Below are 19,499 nucleotides of genomic sequence, written 5' to 3' on the forward strand. Positions count from 1 at the left end.
GAGGTGTGTGGTGTGAGACACAGAAGCCAGCTCCTAAGCGCAGACACTCAAAGATGAAAAAATAGAATGTTAACAAGGAGGGGAGGGGAATAAATTATATCACCTTGTGCACTTTGTGGTTTTGAATTTCCTTGAGTCTATTTACAAATTGACAGAGACCTGAAGACCTGAAGGGATGTTTTGAAACAATACCCCTCATTCTGGTGAATACCTCTTTGAACATTCTGCGTTTGAAACTTCAAGTCGCCACTTCAAGTTCTTGAACACAAGTTTGCCCATTTCTGAGATTGAAGGGCAGAGGAAAATGATTCTTATGAATTTTTTGGTAACATACTGTTATTATTTAATCAAGTAAAGTCCTCAACGTAAACATCTTAAAGAAGAATAGATTACTTAGATTCAGTAGGAAAAAAGAGATTAAGGTCACAACTGTCCATTTCCTTTATTCCTCCAGCTTTGACACTCAGGACAGTGTCCCTACAATGATTATAGTATGTGTTGCAATGTGTGTGTGTTGGGGAGGGTTCTCACAATACCAAGAAATTCACTGAAAAGTAGCTGGGAGTCCTCCAAGTCAACTCAATTTTGACCCAATCTACAGGGAAACAGGATCAGGCTGAGTCCTACAAGTGAAAGGCTGAGTCCTACAAGTCTGCCCCTTGAATCTTTCTGAGGGGAGAACTGCAGCCACGGCTGAGGCCCTGGGGCTTTTTTTTTGGTTTGGGCAGCAGCTGTCTTGGCTGGAGGGTGAAGTGAAAGCCCTGTGGTTGCTCTTGGCTAAACTTGGTTTGTATGATACTAGGTCATCTACTATTAATATATAGTTGACCCTTGAACAACCTGTCGGCACCAATCCCCTGCACAGTTGAATAGTTCATACTTGGCCCTCTGTACCATGGTTCCTCCATATCTGCAGTTTCTGAGTTTGTGGTCAGCAACTGCAGATTCAGTGAGTCATGGATGGTGCAGTATTGTGTCAAGGAAACCTGCATATAAGTTGACCAACACAAATCAAATCTGTATTGTTCAAGAGTCACCTGTATTTGCTTTTTTTCTAGTATCTTCTTTTGCTTTCACCTCCTTAGTAAATCTTTGTCCCTTACTAGCACATTCCTGACTTCACTTTTTGCTCCTTTATTCTTTCTTTCTCTACTCATTTTTGTTACCTCTTGCCTTTTTTCTCTCTCCTAATGTCAGGGTGTTATAAAACCAAACTTGAGTCTGCTGGCCTATGTGCAGGGAAGCCAATCTACTGACATGGAGCTGTGGTGAAGGAAAGTACAACATTTACTGCAAGTGCCCAGCAAGGAGTTTAGGTAGCTAATGCCCACAAAGTGCCTGAACACCCCAGTGTCTTTCAGGGAAAAGTTTTTAAAGACAGAGTGAAGAAGGGAGTTGCAGGGTGCAGGATCAGCTGCTGGACTTTCATCTAATTGGTTGATTGTGAGGTTACTGGGAATCAACATCATCCACCTTCTGGTTCCAGCTGGTCTGGGGTCAGTGTGCTTGTGGTTGGCATACAGTTAACTTCTTCCACCTGGTGGAGTTTCAGTATCCGCAAAACAGCTCCAAGGTATGACTTAGAAAAGGTTTGTTATCTGGAAGTACTATTTTTGGAGCTCTGGCAACCTTTTGTTTCTTAAGCAGGATGGTAGTTTCATAAGTCTTTGCTTTTTTGTAATTCACTAAACTGTATATTTATGCCTTATATCCTTTCCTGTAGTTGTGTTAATTTTTATAACATTCTTTTTGTTATTCTTTTTTTAACAATAAAGCGTAAACAATTCACTTAGATAAGCTGGGCTGGAAAGGGTGGCAGGGGTCAGGGCTTTTATTCCCACTATTCTCTTTCTATGCAAACACGTCAGTTTTTCTTTTGCCTAAGGTACATTTTGAATTATCTTTCTATGGACTGGTGATTGATGGTGAATTTAAATTCACAAAAAGTAATAATATATCAGAATCAATTTTTATCCTTCTTTTACATTCTTACTAACTCTTCTCTACATTTCAACAGTTCCAGCTTGTTGCCAGACACAATCCAGTCTCAAACTTTGCCTTGTCTCCCCAGTTTAGGCTGTCCGGTAGTAGAAAGATCAGTGGCTACAATCACCACCTCCTAACACTTCCCTCACTTTGTCTATCCCTTCTTCATGGCCAGTGCTCTAATGTTCCCTGCTGGGTCTACAGTTTCCCCCTTAACTTCTCTCCCTAATCCCTATCTTCTGGTTCACAGGGAAGTTCAGTGTGAGAGAAATTGATCTAAAAGTCATAAAAGGCACAAATTGGGGAAGAGAAAGGTACAGAGGGCAAGTATCAGACGTTCACAGAATCCCAGAGTCCAGCAGCAATGGGTCACTCTTCCTATCAGATATGTGAGCCATTTGACTCTAAAGCCCATTGTGACAGCCTGTTTCCACAACCAATTCTAGTGCTATTTATCTTAGCCTGGGTCCTCCATACATGAAAGCCTGAGGCAAAAATGAAAGTGCTAACTAAGACTTGAGTTAGGAGCTGCCAATTCAGAAAGACAAAGATTAGGAAAAAATTGAAGAGATTGGAAAAAAAAACCTAGAAGCTATGTGATTTGTGATCACTCTACCTGTCTCTTTATAATAATTCTGGAAGAGATATGGAGGAGGCAGAGGACTGATCTGAAATCTATCCCAGGTCCCATGGTACATTGTCCAGGGCTGGACACTGAATGAGTGATGACAACTGATTGCTTATGAGAAACGGGGACAAGGGTGGTCACAGAAAGAGGAGAGGGGAAAGGTAGAAGGGGTCAGGGGATAAAGAAAGCAAGGAGGAAAAGAGGAAGGGAGAGTAGAAAGAGAGAAGGCAAAGTTGAGGTGCTGGAGGAAGAAGGTCACTGAGGGAAGAGAGAAGGAGCAAGAAGGTCTTCAAATGTCCCAGTGACACCATGTGTGGCAGAAACAAGCTGTCCCCACTGAGCTCTGCTCAAACTGTAGACTCAGGAGCAAAAGAAAGGATCATCACTGTGTTAAGCCCCTGAGTTTGGAGTGGCTTGTTGTGCCACTGTTGATAACTGATCCAACCTCATCGGGTGGAGGTTGAGCCTGGTGCTCTAGCTGATGACATGAGTATTCTTAGTGGGATTGCGGAGGAGCTTGTGGTTTACAAGGACCCTTACTGGCAGCAGTGTAGGGAAGGGATTGGAGGGGACCAACATTGGACACAGTGAGGATTAGGAAGGGGCAGGAGGCCATTTCAGGAATGGAGGTCTCAGCAGGACTTTGTTCTATGATCACCAACGTCATCTTATGTCCAGATGATTTGTTTGAGGCAATCAAAGTAGTTCCAGCCTTCTGGCCAGAGACTGGCTCAGGAGCAGGCAGGTGTCCTATCTCTGCCCAAAAAGACATGAAGAAAAGTGTGCTGGGGCCTCTGGGAAAAACTTCATTTCTTCTGCAAAAGAGCCAGAGGAAGTGATCCCTGGTTTTGCTCTGGATATTCCTTAGTCTTATAGGTTATTATGGGTTGTCCGATAGAAAAATGGACAGAAGACCTTAATAGACGTTTCTCCAAAGAAGACATGCAGATGGCCAGGTAGCACATGGAAAGATGCTCAATATCACTAATTATTAGAAAAATGCGACTAAAACTATAGCAAGGTACCACCTCACACCAGTCATCATTAAAAATTCTACAAACAACAAATCCTGGAGACTGTGTGGAGAAAAAGGAACCCTCCTAAACTGTTGATGGAAATATAAGTTAGTTCAGCCACTATGGAAAACAGTGTGAAGGTTTCTCAGAAAACTAAAAATAGAATTATCATATGATCTAAGAATCCCACTCCTGGGTGTATACCTGGATAAAAGTGCAATTCAAAAGGATACACGCATCCCCGGGGACTTCTCCGGTGGTGCAGTAGTTAAGAATCCACCTTGCAATGAACTGGATGTGGGCTTGATACCTGGTCAGGAAGCCAAGATTCCCACACGCCACAGAACAACTCAGCCTGCATGCCACGACTACAGAGCCCGCATGCCACAACTTCCGACCCTGTGTGCCACAATGAAAGAGCCCTCATAATGCAATGAAGATTCTGCTTGCCGCACCTAAGATCTGAGGAAGCTAAATAATAAGTAAGTAATCAAAAAATATATCCAAAACTGATTTGAAAAAAATATATGGACCCCTATGTTCATAGCAGCACTATTCACAATAGCCAGATCATGGAAACAGCTTAAATGTCCACTGACAGGTGAATAGGTAAAGAAGATGTGGAACATATGCACCATGAAATACTACTCAGCCACAAAAAGAATGAAATACTGTCATTTGCAGCAATATGGATGCATCTAGAGATGATTATGGAGAAGGAAATGGCAACCCACTCCAGTGTTCTTGCCTGGAGAATCGCAGGGATGGTGGAGCCTGGTGGGCTGCTGTCTATGGGGTCGCACAGAGTCGGACACGACTGAAGCGACTTAGTAGTAGTAGTAGAGATGATTATACTAAGTGAAGTAAGTCAGAGAAAGACAAATACTATATGACACCACTTACATATGGAGTCTAAAATATGGCATAAATGAACACATTTACAAAACAGAAACAGACACACAGACATAGAGAACAGATCTGTGGTTGCCAAAGGGGAGACGTATGGGGAGGGAAGGGCTGGGAATTTGGGATTAGCACTGTTAAACTGTTATGTATAGGATAGACAAAAAAAAGGCACTACTGTATAGCACAGGAAACTATATTCAATATCCTGTGATAAACCACAGTGGTAAAGAATATTTAAAACATTGCCTCTTTGTGTATAACTGAGTCAATTGGCTGTACAACAGAGAGTGGCACATCATTGCAAACAAACTATACTTCAAAAAATATTATAAAAAATAATATAGATTATTATGGGTTGAACTGTGTTCTCCCCCAATTCATGCCAGAACCCTAACTCTGAGTACCTCAGAACATGACTGCATTTGGGGACCAAGCCTTTAAAGAGGTTATGAAGTTAAAGTGAGGGTCCAATCCACTTATTCATATCCTTAGAAGAGGAAGCACTTCAATGACACACAGATCACTAGGGATTCATGCACAGAGGAAAGACCCTGTGAGGACACAGTGAGAAGGTGGCCATCTGCAAGCCAAGAAAGAGGCCTCTGAAGAAACTAGACTTGTCAGCATTTGACCTTGGATTTGTACCTTCTAGAACTGAGAAAATACGCTGCTGTTTAGGCCCCCTTGTCTCCACCTGTCTGTGGTATTTTGTTATGGTAGACCCAGAAAACTATTGCACACATGCAGCTTAGAACACCAGAGGACATTTTATCCTCAGCCAGAGGATGAGCCAGGGCAGAGAGGCTGAAAGTGCCCAGGTCCTTGAAGACACTGAGCTGGTGCTGAGTCAATCAAGCCGGAAACTGCCTTGCCTCTAAATTTCCTATTTCATGAGGTGATGTGTTTACTCTTTGCTTAAGCCAGTTTGAGGTGGGTTTAGTATTAGTCCCAGTTGAAAGCCTCATAACTGATCTAGACCTGAACAAATTAAGTGTCAGGGGCAGTAAGACTTGAGGGTAGTGATGTGGGATACAGATTCCAGAGGAAGTAGGAGGTAGGTGACTGGCTGTGACTGGATGAAGGTGGTTAGAAGGGGTGATGTCCCTAAAGTTACTTGTACCATTTTCCCAGATGTTTATGTGCTATCTACTGTAGGTTATTCCTTAATTTCATACCCTACAGGATGAGATGCACAGTGACATTAAAGATGTCAAATATGAAAAAATATGTCTTAGAAGGAATAAAAGAATGTATTACAAGAAGCATAACTTTTCTTTGGAGCTTTTCTTCTTGGACAGTGTTTTATTTTCCTTAATCTATCTAGTATTTTGTATAAATCAGTACTTTCAACCTACAAAGGCAGAAAATGTTAGCTTAATGACAATGACAACAACAACAAAAAGCTCAATTTCTCTTAAGGCTTGAGATGTGATCAGCAGTATAATAAAGTTATTATGTATTAGGTATGAGGTATCACTGTGGAGGAACTGATCAATTCTATTATAGCTGAAGGAAGAATCTGAGAACAGAAGAATGCCACTGGGAGAGAAATGAAAGAATAAGCTTAAATCATCAGGATGGTTTGTACTGACTTATCCTCACATGTAGTCTTTTCATTTGCTCATCTCTTGTAAATGTTCACTAGTTTGTGGGAAAATGAGATCATTTTTTTCATTTATAGACAAAGTAATGTCTCTGTATAAAGCTAAATTTATTTCAGTGGAAGATTTTTACGTATTCTGAGATGATCAGAATTTTGTTCTTAAAATGTCTTTTTTTTTTTCTAGAAAATGATGATGATGGTCAATGTTTAATTTAAAATAATTTTTTATGTGTGTGTGTGGTTTGCCAGAAAGAGAGACATAAGCAAAAAATCAAAATCATCACCACTCTTATTAGTCTTGTCCTCATGTATTTTCATTTGGAAGATAACACAGGTCCTTGGAATCCCCAGATCTGAACACTGTGCCAAGAAGTGACCTTCAACCTGTGTCTTTGAGAGCCTGGGGAGCTTCTACAGAGAAAGCTCCCAGTGTCCACCTGGCTGACCAGTGCTCAGCTCCTGGCCCCAGTGTGGAGAGAAAGATGGTTTCTCTGTGCTAGCAGCGAGAGCTGCTGAGACTCAGACAAGGTCTGTGAATGTGGGAGTCTGGATTACAGCTCAGAGACAAGTGGAGAACAAGGGATCCTTAGTCTTTGAGTCTTTATAGGACAATAGGAATTGGGCATAGAGACTGAGAGAAAAATGATGATCAGAAAGGTAACTCACATTTTGTCTTCCTTAAACTGTGTGTGCATGTTAGTCACTTAATTGTGTCTGACTCTTTGCGATCCTATGCACTGTGGCCTGGCCACGCTCCTCTGTCCATGGGATTCTCCAGGTAAGAATACTGGAGTGGATTGTCCTTCTCTTCTCCACTTCCTTAAATTACAGGGATCCAGCCCAGCTTCCTGCTATTTCTCATATTGGCCACTAGAGGGTGCGGCGCAGACGATTGTCTCCTGGAGCAATACTTTCTCCCCTCTCCTCTAAGTGTCAATAACAGAACTGGGCTGGGCTGCCCCAGGGTCCGGGTGTCTCTGAGGCAGAGGGGATGTCTTTGAGCTGCAGGGAGGCCACTTCATGCTGCAGACTTGAGATGTCTGTAGGCTGAGTGCTGATTTCTGGTGTCTGGTGGGATCTAACCTGTATCAGTAGGGTGTTGGTTGAAGCATGTCCTGGGTCCCAGCTGTGTGCCTCTGTGTGACCCTCAAAGTCACCTTCAGAGGCCTGTGTTAAGAACTGTGTCCCCTCCCAGTCTCTCCCCACTTCAGTGGGCTTGGTCTTGCAATTTTCAGAGGAAGGTGAATGGTGTGTTTTTGTGCCCAGGACTCTTGTCTTCCCAGTCTTCCTCTGCACAACAAGCATAATAATGGCATTAAGAAATTTGTCTTTCTCTTCATTGTCATTTATGCATTTTTAGAAAGAAGCAAAACATGTTCCCAAATATCGTCTCAGTTGATCTTCACCAAATCAGTCCTTACTAGCTTCATTTTAGTTATGAGCAAACAGGCTCAGATATATTAGGTATAATCACAAGGACTCTCAACTCTAAGTGTTGAGCTACTAATAATTGAATACCTCTGACCTCAAAAGCTTAGAATGATCTTCTCAAGTGACTCAGTGGTAAAGACCTGCCTGTCAATGCAGGAGACATGGGTTCGATCCCTGATCCGGGAAGATCCTACATGCCTCGGAGCAACTAAGCCCATGTGCCACAACTGTTGAGCCTGTGCTATAGAGCCCAGGAGCTGTAAGTACTGAGCCCATGTGCTGCAATTACTGAAGCCTGTGTGCCCTAGAGCCCGTGCTCCACACAAGAGAGGCCACCACAGTGAGAAGCCCGAGCACTGCAACTAGAGAGTAGCCCCCGCTCACAGCTTCTAGAGAAAAGCCTAAGCAGCAATGAAGACCAGCATAGCTCTCTCTTCGTCAAAGAAAAAACAAAAACAAAAAACTTGGAATGTTTTGTTCTCCCATTCTTTTAGAATTGTCTGCAATTTCTTTAAAATTTAGGCTAGCACAGAAAGTTCTTCATTTAATACCTCTGTTAGCCTGTTGGCCCGCTCTCACCACTTCCTACCTTACACCTCCTGTTTCAGCCGCATTAAACTACTGACACTTTCTGACAAGTGGACTATGCTGTATTATTTTTTTCCATGCCTGAGGGCATGCTACACTTCTTGCTTTTCATTCTCTTTTCTTTCTACTGTAAAGTCATGCTCATTCTCGCACGATTAGCTAAGGTGTCACTAGGACTAGGAGGCCTTCTCTGAGTAACCACTGACATCCTTTCCCCAGACAATTCCCTGTCCCCAGGCTGGCCAGTCCAGTTTCGTCTCATATTCTCTCATTTTTTTCTCCTCAGCTTGTCTTTCTTTTTAAATTTATTCTTCTCAACATGTATTTCTGTGGAGGTAAACTCTTGGGGGAATGTATGATTTCTTTGAGAGCCCAGTGCCCAGAAGAAGCATGAGGTCATGTGGAGGGAGGGATGCAATAAGCCTGTGGTGGACACTGGGCCAGTGGGATGCTGGACACCGCAGGGCCTGACATCCCAGGCAGTGAGGCTTTGCTCCAGTGGAGGAGTGGGATTGGAGTGGTAGCAAGGAGAGCCTGGGCTTGTGTCAAGCCAGCAGTAAGAATAAAACTCTGTGTATTATCTAGCTGCCGTCAATACTTTGGTTATGACATGGAAAGAGAAATGGACCTGTCATTTTTCTCTCCATCTCTACCCAGAAGCTACAAGAAAATCGAGGTGCTGCAGTGCGTGTGGTAGGTGATGAAGTGTTGACACTGAGCCCAGAAGGACAGTAAGGTTTATGTCCACTGAGAGTTTTTTTTTTAATTTTGCTTATTTATTTATTTTTGGGTCCTAGATGCCCATCAGCAGACGAATGGATAATAAAGCCATGGTACATATACACAATGGAATATTACTCAGCCATTAAAAAGAATACATTCGAATCAGTTCTAATGAGGTGGATGAAACTGGAGCCTATTATGCAGACTGAAGTAAGCCAGAAAGAAAAACACCAATACAGTATACTAACGCATATATATGGAATTTAGAAAGATGGTAATGATAACCCTGTATGCGAGACATCAAAAGAGACACAGATGTAAAGAACAGTCTTTTGGACTCTTTAGGAGAGGGCGAGGGTAGGATAATATGCGAGAATGTCATTGAAGCATGCAAATTATCATATGTGAAACGAATTGCCAGTCCAAGTTCGATGCATGATACAGGGTGCTCAGGGCTGGTGCACTGGGATGACCTAGAGGGATGGGATGGGGAGGGAGGTGGGAGGGGGGTTCTGGAAGGGGAAAACATGTACACCCATGGCAGATTCATGTCAATGTATGGCAAAACCAATACAATATTGTAAAGTAAAAAAATAAATTTAAAAAATTGTGATAACGTTTAAATAGCTTAAAATTTGCTATTTTATCACTTTAACTGTACAGTTAAGTAGCATTGTCTACACAGTGTTGTGCAGCTATCATCATGATTTCCCATACTTTTTCATCACCTCAGACAGAAACTCTACTCATCCACAGTAGCTTCATATTCCTTTCCTCCCCCAGTCCCTGTTAAATTCTATTCTACTTTCTGTCACTATGACTTTTCTAAGTACCTCATATATATGGAATAGTGCAGTATTTGGAGAAGGAAATGGCAACCCACTCCAGTATTCTTACCTGGAGAATTCCATGGACAGAAAAGCCTGGCAGGCTATATAGTGCATGGGGTCACAAAGAATAGGACATGACTGAGTGACTAATAATTGCCTTTAATGTCTCAGTTTACTTCATGTTTTCAAGGCTTATCCATGTAGCAGTGTCAGAACCTTACTCCTTTTTAAAAATAATTTATTTATTTATTTTTGATTGCGCTGGGTCTCGGTTGCTGTGCAGATTTTCTCTAGTTGTGGCAAGTGGGGACTACTCTTCATTGCAGTGGCTTCTTTTGTTGTGGAGCACAGGCTCTAGGTGTATGGGCTCAGTAGTTGTGGCACGTGGGTGAACTGTGGTGTTGGACAAGACTCTTGAGAGTCCCTTGGACAGCAAGGAGATCCAGCCAGTCCATCCTAAAGGAAACCAACCCCGACTATTCATTGGAAAGATTGATGCTGAAGCTGAAGCTCCAATACTTTGGCCATCTAATGGCAAGAGATGATTCATTGGAAAAGACCCTGATGCTGGGAAAGATTGAGGGCAGAAGGAGAAGCGGGCAACAGAGGATGAGATGGTTCGATGGCATCATCAGCTCAATGGACATGAGTCTGAGCAAACTCCGGGAGACAGTGAAGTACAGGAAAGCCTGGTGTGCTGCAGTCCATGGGGTCACAAAGAGTCAGACAAAACTTAGCGACTGAACAAAAACAACAACAACAACAACAACAACATATGAAATCTTCCCAGACCAGGGATTGAACGTGTGTCCCCTGTATTGGCAGGTGGATTCTTATCCACTGTACTACCAGGGAAGTCCACCTTCTTATCCATTGTATGTATACACCACAGTTTGTTTATCCACTTATCTGTTGGTGGGTTCTTGGGTTGTTACCTTCTTTTGGCTGTTGTGAATAATGCTGCAGTGCACACTGGTGTACAAGCATGTAAGTTGCTGTTTTCAATTGCCTTGGGTATGTATCTAGGAGTGGTACTGCTGGGTTTCAATGTTTAAATTGTTGAGGAATATCATTGGAAGTTTTGATAATGCTATGCTCTGCCTCAGTCACGGGGCATGGTCTTCTGAACTCAGGGAAACTCACGTGCCAGTAGGGACGCTCAGTGATAAGACTCTGTAGAAGAACACTTTGGCCATGTTTCTGGTTTGCTGGATCATTTTGGTTGTGGGTCTGAGATAGACCCTGTGCTTTCAGACAGGAGGTCTCTGACTGGTTCCCTCTGCAGATGGCCTGTATCACCTCTGCACTGAGAATGGTGTCATCTACCAGACCTTCTGTGACATGAAGGTGGTGGCTGGGCCCTGGTGGCCAGTGTGCATGAGAACAACACGCTCAGGAAATGCACATTGTGGGATCGCTGGTCCAGTCAGCAAGGCAACAGGGCTGACTACCCAGATGGGGACGGCAACTGGGCCAATTACAATACGTTTGGGTCTGCAGAAGCGGCCACCAGAGATGACTACAAGGTGGGTGATACTGAGCACCCAGCTCAGGGAAAAGGTGGGAACTGAGTGTGGCTGGAGCAGACCATGAGGAAGGGAAGGCAGGAAATGGAGATGTGGAGGTGGGGCTGGAGAAGAAGAAAGACAGAAGTCCATGTCTTGAATCACAGCTTCCTCCCACCAAGGCTTTTTGGTGGTGGGGTCTCATTATCTGCTGGAGGAGGGTGGGGGTCTGAGCACTGCTGGGCACCTGCCCCCCTGAAGCCCAGAGCTCTAAGCTCAAGTGAGGGCTGTGTGTGTGGGTCTTTGGCTGGTGGCACCTCCTGGGTCAGTAAGGCTGAGTGTGTGTCCCTTTGTAGAACCCTGGCTACTACGACATCCAGGCCCAGGACCTGGGCATCTGGCATGTGCCCAACAAGTGCCCCCTGCAGCACTGGAGGAACAGCTCCCTGTTGAGGTACCACACCAACGTTGGCTTCTTCTAGAGACTGGGACATAATCTGTTTGGTTCTCCCAGGTATATGGGGCTGCTGGTTGGGGGTGGTTTCCTGAGTGTAGAGACTGAGGAAGTGACTAAGTCTGGGCATGTGGTCCTATGGTCTATGTTCCCCTGACCTAGATTCTCTGATGGCTCCTGTCCTGCTTCTCGCTGAAATTCTGAGCCAGGCAAGGGAAGAGACCTGTGAGAGAGGAGCATTCAGTGGAGGCTAGGTGTTGGGGAGAGAGAGAGCACGACCGAAGAAGAGTAAGGACATATATGGTGCCCTAGGCTGTTGGGAATGCAGAGCTCCTGAGTGACTGAATCCAGGAAAATTGAAAGATCTTACTTTGACTGGTCTTGAAATGATATCAGTTACTGAGCAAGCACTGTTTCCCCTTTGCCCTCAAAGAATGGCAGCTTGTATCAGAGAATGAAAGCTAGTGTCCTCATGTAATGACTTACTTGTACCTCGTAAAAACTCCCTGTGAAATGTGGGGGGAAATGTACTGACAACAGCCTGGCAATACCTGTGGTCTGATTTTGTGATAGAAAACTGCATCTTTTTACTTACCCCTTAGCTATCATGAGTCATTTTGCCCTTCTGAACTCATAATAGAAAAGGCATAAAATTCAGTTATGTTAGGTAACCTTTATTTTACTGCAGCCTGATTCTCCTCTGTGGATATTATGTGTATTGTCTCATTTAATCTACTCTTGACCTCTAAGCTTTAACCAGATCCATTTTATAGATGAGGAAGCTGAAGCACTGTGAGGTTCAGGAATGTGCCCCACATCCCAGGGAATACATGGGAGAGTCATGGTTTGGAATGAAGAAATTTGGCTCCAGACTCTTTATTCCTCACCTTCAGCCCCTTGGTAACTTGTTAAGACCAGCCTGGAGTCATGTGCATAGAGCAGAATAACCAGCCCAATGGAGAGACAGGTTTACTTCTATTGTAATGGGTAATAGTTTATTTCAGTGAACTAGAAGTTGGCAGCATAATACCCTTCATGGGGGCTGAACCTTTGATATAAAATGCAAAGCAGTCATTATTTATTGTTGAGAATCTGAGACTTTAAAGGAGAACAAGAAAAGTGTGGACAGGATCAGAGTGAGTAAATCTGCTAATATGGTCACGGTGCCTTCGTAGGTGTTTGGTGATATTCTTCCTGTACACATGAGTTTCTCCTTTCAAGCCTCTGGCAGACCAGGGGCCCTCTCTGAGGACTGGCTCTTGGTATTAGGGTGGGAAAAAGTCCAAGTCTGAGGCCAGATGCACCACCATTGTCCACAGAGTGAATGGGTTCCAAGTCAGGCTGGAGTACTGGGCACAGGCTGTTTCTAGCACGTTTCTTTCTTTCTTTCTTTTAATTAATTAATTAATTTTAGTTGGGGGCTAATTACTTTACAATATTGTAGTGGTTTTTGCCATACATTGACATGAATCAGCCATGGGTTTACATGTGTTCCCCATCCTGAACCCCCCTCCCACCTCCCTCCCCACCCCATCCCTCTGGGTCATCCCATTGCCCCAGCCCTGAGCATTTGTCTCATGCATCGAACCTGGAATGGTGTTCTGTTTCACATATGATAATATACATGTTTCAATGCTATTCTCTCAGATCGTCCCACCCTCACCTTCTCCCACAGAGTCCATAAGACTGTTCTATGCATCTGTGTCTCTTATTCTGTCTCGCATATAGGGTTATCGTTACCATCTCTCAAATTCCATATATATAGCATGTTTCTTAATACTGTTTTATGCCTCTTGTTTTCAGAAGAATTCACTGTGGATTTGTCTAGTGCATGTATTTAGTAATGAGAGAGTAGTCAGAGCCTTGTGCGCTGGAGGCAGAGTCACCAGGTGTAATGTGGATCGTGTGAATCCTTGAGGGGCTCACTGGGTGCTTAGGGATTGTCTGTCTGTGTATGTGAGTAGGGTATGACCATGGTGTGAGTGTGTGTGGGAATGTGATCTTCCTTTACTCCTTGCTGGGTCTCCGGGGCCAGGGCTATAGGATCCTCTGTCCAGGCACTGACATGGTGTACCTTTGAGGACTGAACTGGAAGGGTTGGGGCTTCAGAAGCACCACTGTTTATGGTCAGCCTTGGGATAAGCTGCTCAGTTGCCTGAGTTGGGTGAGGCTTGTGTGCAGGAGCATTCTGTGGGAAACTTTTGGGGCTGAGATTGCTTGAGAAACACAAGATATTGTCATTTTTGATCCAAGGTTTATCTTTTCAGAGCCAAACTTGACCTCTTTGCTCCTGACCAGTGTCTGCACAGATTCTCACTGTATAGGGGGCTTACTGGAAGAATCCTGGACATGCCTGGCTTCACCCAGGCCATCCTCCTCCCCACCATGTGCTCTCTCTAGTCATCAGTCACAATGTGCACTGATGTCAAGGGCAGGTGGACTCAGCTCTCAGCTGTGGCAGCCTCCTTGTCCACCCAGGCCAGAGATCATTCAACTCCTGTTTTTCCTAGTCCCTGTGGGATGTCTCATGGCCGGAGGCAGGATGAGCAGGGAGCCCTTGGGCTGCTCTGGGTCTGAGTTGTCAAGAGTAAGCAAGTTTACTTAGGACCCATCCCTTCACAAGTGTACAGTCTGAGACAAGGGTCCTTAGCTGCTGGCATGTGACCCTGAGATCCTGTCTCTTCTTCCTCCTCAGCTTGTCTCTCTCCCAGGCAGGATGAGGCAGCTCGCCTGTCAGGGAGAACCTCAGGTCTGATGGGGCAGTGATGCGTGTGGGGGCACTAAAGGGGCAGGTCTGCGCGTTTCTCCTCCCTGTGACAGCCTGGTCCCCATGGCTCCTTCCAGCCATGGTCCAAAGCAGATGTGAAGTTGTGTGCACATGTGCCTCCATGCAGTTTAACAAGCACGCTACACTCTGCTGGTATGGGAGACACAAAGATTGCACGTGCTTTGTTCAGTGTCTGGCAGGACAGACATTCACACAAAAACAGAAGTATAATAGGAAGGATCTGAGGTATAACAGAAATATTACTGAGGGGCTACATGACATCTAATTCTGCTGGAGTATAAGGGCTGGTGACCACAGCACTCCTGAGCTGAGTGCTGAGAGATGTATATGAGTTTATAGGGCAAAAACTTCACAATGCTGAATTTGGCAATGATTTCTTGGATATAACACTAAAGGCACAGACAAAAAAAGAAGTAGACAAATTGCACTTCATGAAAATTAAAAAAATTATATAAGACTATATAATTTAACAGAGCAAAAAAGGCAGAATGGGAAAAATATTTGCAAATCTTATATTTGACATGAGATTAATGTCCAATATACATAGAGAACTCCTAAATAACAGCAACAACAATAACAAACTCAATTCAAAGATGGGCATAGGACTTGAATAGACATTTCTCTAAAGAAGATATAAAAATCCGATCAAGCATAAGAAAAGATGTCCTACACAACTAATCACTAGGAAAATGCTAATAAAAACTATAATGAGATATCACCTCATATCCTTAGGATGGTCTTTATTAAAAAAGAAGAAAATAATAAGTGATGAAAAGAATGTGGAGAAAATTGAACCCTTGTGCACTGTTGGTGAGGATGTTAAATGGTATGGCCCCTATGGAACAAAATATGGCAGTTCCTCAAAAAAATATTGGTAGAATTACCATATGATATAGAAATTCCACTTTTGGGTATATACCCCAAGGAATTGAAAACAGGGTCTTGAAGACATATGTATATCTGGTCCATAGAAGCATTCTGCATAGTAGCCAAAACATGAACACAACCAAATGTCCACTGACAGATAAACGAATAAGCAAGTATGTGGTAAATACAGATAATGGAATATTACTCAACCTTTAAATGGAAGGAAATTCTGAAATGCTGCAACATAGATGAACCTTGAGGACATCATGTGAAGTAATGTAAGCCAGTGATGAAAAGAAAAAATTCTGTACAATTTTGCTTAGGTACTTAAATGTATTTAAACCATAGAGATAGAAAGTAGAATGGTGGTTCCTGGGGATTGGAAGGAGGATGAAAATAGAGAGTTATTATTTAATACGTATAGAATTTCAGTGTTGCAACACAAACAGTGCTGACTGTTGAGCTGACTGTTGCACAACAGGAAGAATGTAATTAATACCACTGAAATACACTCTTAAAATGGTTAAGATGGTAAATTTTGTTATGTGTATTCCAACAGTTTCAGATTCCCATTTTCCAGAGTCCTTCCCACTGTCCAGGAATGTGGAATTTTTCCAGAGCTGAGGTTCTCAAACTGTAGTGCATCAGAATAATCTAGAAGGTTCCTTAGAACACCCCCAGGATTGTTGATTCAGCAGATATAGAGGAGGACCCAGGAATTTGCTTTTGTAGCAAGTTCCAGGTGATTCTGATGCTGCTGGTCTTGGAACCACACTCTGAGAACAATTTCTTTTCTCTAGTTAGGATCCTGTATTAGATTGTTGGAGCTGCTGTAGCAAAACACCACAAACTGAAGGCTCAAACAGCAGAGAGTGGCTTAGATGGTAAAGAATTTGCCTGCAATGCAGGAAACCTGGGTTCGATCCCTGGGTCAGGAAGATCCCCTGGAGAATTCCATGGACGGGAGCCTGGTGGGCTACAGTCCATGAGGTTTCAAAGAGTTGGACACGACTGAATGACTAGTGTGTACATGTTGTTTCATAGTTTTGGAATCTGAATGTCTGAGATCAAGATTTCAGAAGAGCTAGTTCCTTCTGAAGTGTGTGAGGGAAAATCTGTCCCATGCCTCTCCCCTAACTTTTGGTTGTTTGCCACCAAACTTTGGTATCCCTTGACTTGTAGATGCATCACTGAAATTTCGCCTTCAACTTCACAAGATGTACCTGTCTCTGTGTCCAAATTTTCCATTTTCTTAAGGGCATAAGTCATATTGGATTTGGGCTTACCCTAAAGACATATCTTAACGTGATTTTCTCCAAAGACTCTGTTTCTGAATAAGGTCCTATTCTGAGGTACTAGGGATGGGTACTTCAGCATCTTTTGGGGGGACACAATTCAACCCATAATAGGTCTTATATATATTAGTCTCCACATGGCTGAGCAATTCACTCAGCAGCACATTAAGCCTTTTCACAGGCAATTTTGCCCTTTCCTTTTCTGCAATCCTGTCCTGGACTCAGCCATTTTTTAACTGTAAGATGCCTTTGTCTTCCTTCATATGTTAGGCTTGCAACAGAGTTGGATTTCTGGTTCTGCTCTCTCAGAATCTTAGAGAAGGAATACTCTCTTCTTTGTATATTATTTCTACTCCTTTAGAATTAAGAAAAAACTGCAACCCATCACAGTGGGGCCATGAGACAAAACTGTATGTATGGAAATCAGTAACTCTCCCTTTTATTTAAAAAACAACATAGAAAACATAATGAAAGGAAAGATCTCATTTATGATAACAATAAAAAATAAGATATTTGGGGATAAATTTAACTAGTAATATGTGAGATCTAGATGATGAAACTATGAACATTGAGATATTTTAAGGAGAAAAGTAGCTCAGTCTTGGAATACTAGTGTGAAGGTACCAACAAAGCATACTGACAGATGTTATATGCAGCCAGCCTGTTGTGATGGTCTCCACAGTTAAAATAGCCAAGCCTTCTGAAACTGTTTCCTTTGATAACCCAGAGAACAAAAGAAGTAAGGAACAAAAAATAACAACAAAAACAACCCCAAAACAATGAACAAAATGACAATAAATACATCAGTTCAGTTCAGTTCAGTTCAGTTGCTCAGTTGTGTCTGACTCTTTGTGACCCCATGGGCTGCAGCATGCCAGGCCTCCCTGTCCATCACGAACTCCCAGAGTTTACTCAAACTCATGTCCATTGAGTCAGTGATGCCATCCAACCATCTCATCCTCTGCTGTCCCCTTCTCCTCCCACCTTCAATCTTTCCCAACATCAGGGTCTTTTCCAAGGAGTCAGTTCTTCACATCAGGTGGCCGAGGTATTGGAATTTCAGCTTCAACATCAGTCCTTCCAATGAACACTCAGAACTGATTAAGTTCAGGATGGACTGGTTGGATCTCCCTGCAGTACAAGGGACTCTCAAGAGTCTTCTGCAACACCACAGTTCAAAAGCATCAATTCTTCGGTGCTCAGCTTTCTTTATAGTCCAACTCTCACATCCATACACATCTCCTGGAAAAACCATAGCTTTGACTATATGTACCTTTGTTGGCAAAGTAATGTCTCTGCTTTTTAATATGCTGTCTAGGTTGGTCATAACTTTTCCTCCAAGGAGCAAGCATCTTTTAATTACCTGGCTGCACTCACCATATGCAGTGATTTAGGAGCCCCCCAAAATAAATTCATCCACTGTTTCCAATGTTTCCCTCTCTATTTGCCACGAAGTGATGGGACCGATGCCATGATCTTAGTTTTCTGAATGTTGAGCTTTAAGCCAACTTTTTCACTCTTCTCTTTCATTTTCATCAAGAGGCTCTTTAGTTCCTCTTCACTTTCTGCCATAAGGGTGGTGTCATCTGCATATCTGAGGTTATTGATATTTCTCCTGATATTTCTCCTTGATTCCAGCTTGTGCTTCATCCAGCCCAGCATTTCTCATGATGAACTCTGCATGTAAGCTAAAGAAGCAGGGTGACAATATATAGCCTTGATGTACTCCTTTCCCAATTTGGAACCAGTCTGTTGTTTTATGTCTAGTTCTAACTGTTGCTTCTTGACCTGCATACACATTTCTCAGGAGGCAGGTCAGGTAGTCTGGTATTCCCATCTCTTGAAGAATTTTCCACAGTTTATTGTGATTCACATAGTCAAAGACTTTGGTGTAGTTAATAAAGCAGAAATAGATGTTTTTCTGGAACTCTCTTGCTTTATCAACGATCCAACAGATGTTGGCGATTTGATCTCTGGTTCTTCTACCTTTTCTAAATTGAGCTTGAACATCTGAAAGTTCACAGTTCATGTACTGTTGAAACCTGGCTGAAAGAATTTTGAGTGTTACTTTGCTAGTGTGTGAGATGAGTACAATTGTGCAGTAGTTTGAGCATTCTTTGGCATTGCCTTTCTTTGGGATTGGAATGAAAACTGACCTTTACCAGTCCTGTGGCCACTGCTGAGTTTTCCAAATTTGCTGACATATTGAGTGCAGCACTTTCACAGCATCATCTTTTAGGATTTGAAATAGCTCAACTGGAATTCCATCACCTCCACTAACTTTGTTCGTAGTGATACTTCCTAAGGCCCACTTGACTTCACATTCCAGGATGTCTGGCTCTAGGTGAGTGATCACACCATTGTGATTATCTGGGTCATGAAGATATTTTTTGTATAGTTCTTCTGTGTATTCTTGCCACCTCTTCTTAATATCTTCTGTTTCTGTTAGGTCCATACCATTTCTGTCCTTTATTGAGCCCATCTTTGCATGAAATGTTCCCTTGGTATCTCTAATTTTCTTGAAGAGATCTCTAATCTTTCCCATTCTGTTGTTTTCCTCTATTTCTTTGCTCTGATCGCTGAGGCAGGCTTTCTTATCTCTCCTTGCTATTCTTTGGAACTCTGCATTCAAATGGGTATCTCTTTCCTTTTCTCCTTTGCCTTTCACTTCTCTTCTTTTCATAACTGTTTGTAAGTCCTCCTTAGACAACCATTTTGCCTTTTTGCATTTCTTTTTCTTGGGAATGGTCTTGATCACTGCCTCCTAAATGATGTCATGAACCGCTGTCCATAGTTCTTCAGGCACTCTGTCTATCATATCTAACCCTTAAATCTATTTGTCACTTCCACTGTATAATCATAAGAGATTTGGTTTAGGT

General features: G+C 42.9%; 1 pseudogene; it reads left to right on the forward strand.

Moving 5' to 3' along the window:
- Positions 1-8,477: 8,477 nt before the first annotated feature.
- Positions 8,478-12,321, forward strand: LOC145505214 (intelectin-2-like; annotated as a pseudogene).
- Positions 12,322-19,499: the final 7,178 nt, after the last annotated feature.

Source organism: Giraffa tippelskirchi, chromosome 5, assembly GCF_054371585.1.
Source record: "Giraffa tippelskirchi isolate mGirTip1 chromosome 5, T2T-mGirTip1v1.2.pri, whole genome shotgun sequence".
In the NCBI taxonomy this organism is placed as follows: Eukaryota; Metazoa; Chordata; class Mammalia; order Artiodactyla; family Giraffidae; genus Giraffa; species Giraffa tippelskirchi.